Raw genomic sequence first — 6,153 nt, 5'->3', positions numbered from 1 at the left:
GCATTTTTAAAAAATTTTTTATTATTCCTTTATTCACATGTGTGTACATTGTTTGGGTCATTTTTCCTCTCGTCCCCCTCCCCCACTCTTTCCCCTCTCCCCCCTCACTTCCAGGCAGAACCTATTCTGCCCTTATCTATAATTTTGTTGAAGAGAAGGCATAAGCATAATAAGAAAGACATAGCGTTTTTGCTAGTTGACATAAGGACAGATATACAGAGAGATTCTTAGCATTGCTTTCATGTACAAATGTGTTACAACCCAAGTTGAGTCATTTCTAACTGATCTTTACACTGGTTCCTGATCCCCTTCTCCTCGGTCGCTTTAAGGTTTCTGTATTAGTTCCTCTGGAGTGGGGACATCATTTCATGTTTTGGGTTTTCTACCTATTCCCATATCTCCCATATGTGCTCTCCCCTTGTCATGTGATCCAAACAGCATTGATTCTTAATGCACATTTCCTGAGCTTAGACAGCCTTAAACAAATAGAAAATTCCTCAGCCTAACACACCTCTCTATTTCTTTAGCTGACTCTTGTCATATCAAATGAAAATCTCTACTGTGCTAAAGACCAACCAAATAAAATGATTTGTTGAGTCTTAAGAAGGGGACAGCATTCTATTTCATTCCATGCTCTCTGTCTGTGTTTCTTGGTGATTCTGTCTCCCTCACAGAAAGTCCATCAGAATCACCAAAGACAAGAATTTAAAGCAAAGACCTTGGGACCCTAATTGAATCAAGCTTCTAAGCATGGGGATCAGATACCAGTTATTGCAACACATAACCCAAGATCTTCTCAGGAAAAACTAAAGAGATAACTAAGACAGGAAGGGTGGATTAGAACCACTTGAAGCTTCATAACATACATCAGAAATTATTCTGGAGCTACAAAGAATTAAAGGAAGTCTGAAATGGGAAAACAACTTTTATTGAACAATTCTATTGATATCCACAGAGCTGTTTTCCTCCCTCAGTGTTCCTGTCATCTAGCATTTTGAGCTTTGCTCTGTGTTCAGTGCTCTTTAAAAGCATTTTCTCTCAACTACAAATTTCCCAAACTCCTTGAAATCTGCAGAGGTGACCCACATCTGCTTGAAAGAGCTCAAACAGGCCATAACTGATGCACCAATCCATGTAGAAAAACATCTATCAGGAGAAGCTGTGATCTTGATGGGGTTTTCTATGGATGTCAGTGGTTCCAGCTCCTTTTTGAGTCTTTCATCCAGGCCAGGGAAGAGAGTATTGCCTCCACACAACACAATCCCTGAAAAAAGCTTCTTCTGTATGGAGGTGTCACACTTCAAGATGCTGTTGCAGACCATTTTGGATAGTCCGGGATCATCTATTCCTAGCTAGTCGGGTTCAAAAATAACCTCTGGAACCTGGCACAAATTCTCCCCAATGTGGATGACATTCCCATCTGGAAGTTTGTATTGTCTCTGGTTGTCATGGGTCCTCTTCCATGACACTTCGTCTGGCTCCAAGTTGACAAAGCACAGATTTTCTTTCAGGTCATCCATCACAGCCTTATTGTATATGCATGGGAAGTTACAACCTGTGCCAAGGAGAACCTGGATAAGGTGTTCGGTGATGTCCCTCCCTGCCACATAGAGCTTGGTGATGGCATGTGGCAGGGAATAACCTTCATAAATGGGGACAGTACAGGTGACCCCATCCCCACTGTCCACCACCAGGCCTGTGACATACCCATAGGCATAGAGTGCTCCCACTGCATGGTTGGACAGATATAGTGCAGGCACACTGAACTTTTCAAACATGATTTCTGCAGTGTTCTCACGAATGTCTCTTGGGTTCAAGGAAGTCTCAGTCATGAACACTGGCTGCTCACTGGGTTTGACTCCTACTTCTAACTCAAAAAGATGATGCCAGAGTTTTTCCATGTCATCCCACCTTGTTATCAGCCCACGCTGAATGGGATAGTACAAATATAAGCTATCATATTTGGTCTGGGCTTCTTCTCCTACATAGTACCAATTTTGATTACCTCTTACTGATGGTATGTTGCATTTAGAGTGCCCCACAACAGAGTCAATGACAGAACGGGGTCCAATTTCCCCTGCCAGACCTACTTTGCAGAGACCTGAACCATTGTCAAATATCACAGCTGGAACATCCAATACATGTGAATTAAACATGTCTATACCTGATCTGCACTTTACAAAAAAAAAGAAAAAATACTTGGGGCACTTCGTAGGCCAATGATGTGGCACCTCTGCTAGATTTAAAGCCACAGGATTCAAAAGTTGTCTACTTCTCATCCAGATGAAACTAGCAGGCTGTCCCCAATCTACCAGAACACCCTTGTCCTCATCCCATCATTAATGTGTCTCCTTTCTGACAACTCAGAGCCTATGGAAGAATTCTCAGAGATAGTTAGCAGGTATGTAATAATGTAGCCATGGTAACAGTTGTCCTCAGTGAGCCTCAGAATGGAGGGTTCTGAGTCATCAATACTTGCTACTTGGTGAGACATGAAGCAGGTGAAGGCAATCCATGCCTACAACAGCTTTAAGTAGCATGAGAACACAAAGCAGAGAACTTGTAGAAAAAACTAAAATGGCTTGTCCCAGACAACAGGCTGCTCTGTTCCACTGAAAAGTGTACAAAATAAGTAATACCTGTTTTACACATAAACTTTGTGTATATACATATTTATGTGTATATAATGTATATAAAATCATGAGGCAGTTTTCAATACATTAGGAACTAAACATAACCATGACACCACACACTGAGAAAAGAATTATGAGAAATGAAAATTGAAACATGTCTATCAGGAACACAGAGGCATAACAATCTCAATTTGGTAACAGATATCTAAAACAGATAGGTGATACAAGGAGTAGTTATGGTTACATCTGTGTTACACACCCACTGCAGTTTTGAGTTGTCTGAGAACCCAAACCAGAGGCCTTGTTTTAAAACAAAATGAAGCTGTCATGCTTTGGATTAGTCCTAAAGAGCTGACGTTTTTGCTTGCTGACTTAATTGAAATAATAAAAATATCCTTCCCTTTGTTAAGAGGAGGAAATAAGTATTAGACATAGCATTGGGTATATTGGGGAATATCCATAGTCTAGTCAGAACACAGTTTCTTTGATTTCCCCTTAAAGGTCTAGTCTTGTTTTTAACAATTCATTGAGGTAACTTTCACTTCATACACAATTCATTCAAACTATCCATTCCCACTATTTCAGTCTATTCACAGATATATACTTATAACAAAAGTCAATTTTAGAATATTTTCCCTTCATAAAAGAAAATTACAGTACCCTTTAGTTTTCACCCCTGATTAGATGATTCTTATTAGTTCTATGCATCTGGAACATACTTTCTGTTTATGAAATTTTACCTTTTTCTGCATTTTCACATAATATTAATGAAATAATAGAATAGCCTTTTGTGGATAGCATTTTTCACTCTACATATTGCTTTCAACATTCAATCATTGTTTGGCTATAATACATTCTGTGTATCCATCACTCCATAGACCTTTGGTGTTTCCACCTTTTGTTCATTAGGAAATATGCTTCTAGAAACAATGTAGTTTTGTGTGGACTTACACTATCATTTCTATGTGTCATAAACCTAAAAGAGATGATAAGAACCCCTCTCCCTGGGACACTAGTGCAGGAGTTAACCATTTTTAGAGCACTGTAAAATACTATTAGAGCGCTGTTAATGTTAACTATAAGCGTTTAATGCAAGCAATCCTCTTAATGCTTATTTTTCCTTTAAGTATGCTGAGATGTTGGAAGGCTAGGGCAATTTCACACCTTAATTGACAACTTTTAGATATTTTCCTGGTGCCCTGGCTATGTTGATTGAAAGGACTATCAGCCAGGCAGCCAGACTTCCTTAATGCCAACTCCAGCTGCTTTGAACACTCAACAGGCTATTTCATAAAGTTACACAATAAAGCACCACTCTAGCTTCTAAAGGCACTGTCCAAGCAAATGGCTTAGATAAAATTTTCTGCCTTTACAAATCTCACCAAATTCCAGATGACCCTGTATCCATTTCCATCCAGGACAATGGGGGGACACTTTCCCTGGTGTCCCACAAAAGACCTGTGATTGTTTAAACACAGCACTTCATTTGTAACACACACACATACACACACAAACACATACACCCTTGGGTTCTGTTTCTCTGGGGAACCCTGACTAATGCAGATTTAGTAGTAAGAGTGGTTCTAAAGGAAAAGAATTTTAAGGATTTTGACATTTCTGGAGTTGGCACTATAATCTGAGTACCTTTAAATACTCTAATGATTTTATATATAGCATTGATAGCCCATCACATGATCTAGCAATAGAAATATGCAAAATATCAGAAATGGATATTCTTAATCAACTACTTATAAGAATCAAGGAGCTAGAAGACTATGTCCATTGCATTTGAACATTGTTATTAAAATAATGTAATAATATTGGCTGGATGTTTCTAATGTCATTTAGGTAGAGAAAGAAAAGGATGATGAAGAGATTCAGATTCCTAGCTCAAGTCCCATACAACTGAATTGAGAACTTCTGTGTGTGCCCTGAATTTGACCTTTATCTATAAGGCTGATTGCTGAAAAGCAATCCTGTGACTGGCTTTGATTACCACATAAGTTGAACTCTACATATTGCAGATTTTATCACTGTGAAAAAATACCGGAAAAAAATCTACTTAAAGAGAGGAAATGTTTATTTTGACTCATGGTTTCAGAGGATTCAGTCCATAATCACTTGTCCTGGTTGTAATTGGGACTGCCTTGAGGTAGTACAGGATGGTGGAATCATGTGGCATGGGAAAACTATTCACTTCATGGTGGACAGAAAGCAAACAGAAAGAGAAGTGGCCTGGGTCCCCATATTTCTTTCAAGAGTATGCCCAAAAGGACCTGATTCCTCAAATTAAGCTCCACCTCCTAATGTTTCTACCACTATCCCAGAGTACCAACAGCTAATACCATGACTTTAACGTATTAGCCTTTGGAAACATTTCAGATTCAAAGTGTAACAAGTTCCCAGTTTCATAGGTTTTCAACATTAAAGTGAAAATGTTGATTAGGAAGGATTCTAAAAGTTAGAATGGGAACATGTACAAGATGAAAGTAAGGACATTGATTCTCTAAATTCTAATGAGTTTTTTTCCTAGTAGTAAAGGCCACTCTACCATCAGTGGAAAGAGGCTTCTTGATTCTCAATGGAAGCAGAGTTCCCACATAACTTTGAAAGAATTAATTCTGCATTGCCTGAAGAAAGTATAATGGCAGCTGCTATGCAAGAGAATGTTGACTCTTCCCAGGACAGCACATATGATTGTTCTTTGTTTCTAAGCCAAGGACTAGACTCAAGTCCTAGCAGGACCCTAAAGGTAAAAGTATACACTATGACCCACCAGGAGATATGACTACAAAGGAACTACTTGAACTTTTATTTTTATGCTAACATAAATACAGGGAACATGCATGGGAATGGATATTATGGGACAATGGTAAATGGAATATAAAAATGAGTCAGATCAAATTTTTTGATATGGGCTTATTAGGAAACTGATTAATAGGCTAATAATAAAATAAGACAAACTTTATATATGCAGTAAATTATCCAGGAAATTCTTATTGATAAAATAAGCCAATCAGAAAAGGTTACAAAATCTTTTTTTCCATTTGTATAATGTACTTGAAATGACGAAATTATAGAGAACAGAAACATAGTAGTGGATGGCAGATTTAAAAAGATGTTTAGGGAAGAGAAGTTATAAAAGGGCCATATTAGGGATATTTGCAATGATGTAACTGTCTGTATCCTGACTCTTGATACACAAGCGTGTACATATTTTAAAACTATGTGAAATTAAATATACGCAACATACACAATCACAGAAATGAGGAAAAGTAAGGGATCTCTGAATAAAATCAATGGATTATATGTGAATATCCTTGTTCTAATATTGTTCAATAGTTTTACAATATGTTCCCTTTTGAATTTAACTGGGTCGAGAGTACAGGAGTTTTCACTAAATTATCTTAGTTTATTAATTATTTTCTATTTTATTTGTGGAGTTTTTTGAGACAGGTCCTCTCTCTATAGCCCAGGCTGGCCTTGAACTAACTATGTAGAGCAGGCTGGCATAGAACTC

At 38.0% G+C, this 6,153-nt stretch overlaps 1 pseudogene; it reads right to left on the bottom strand.

Moving 5' to 3' along the window:
* Window positions 1-1,022: 1,022 nt before the first annotated feature.
* Window positions 1,023-2,156, bottom strand: LOC109675811 (actin-related protein T1-like; annotated as a pseudogene).
* Window positions 2,157-6,153: the final 3,997 nt, after the last annotated feature.

This window comes from Castor canadensis, chromosome X, assembly GCF_047511655.1.
Source record: "Castor canadensis chromosome X, mCasCan1.hap1v2, whole genome shotgun sequence".
NCBI classification, from domain to species: domain Eukaryota; kingdom Metazoa; phylum Chordata; class Mammalia; order Rodentia; family Castoridae; genus Castor; species Castor canadensis.
This window is presented reverse-complemented; position numbering and strand designations above follow the sequence as displayed.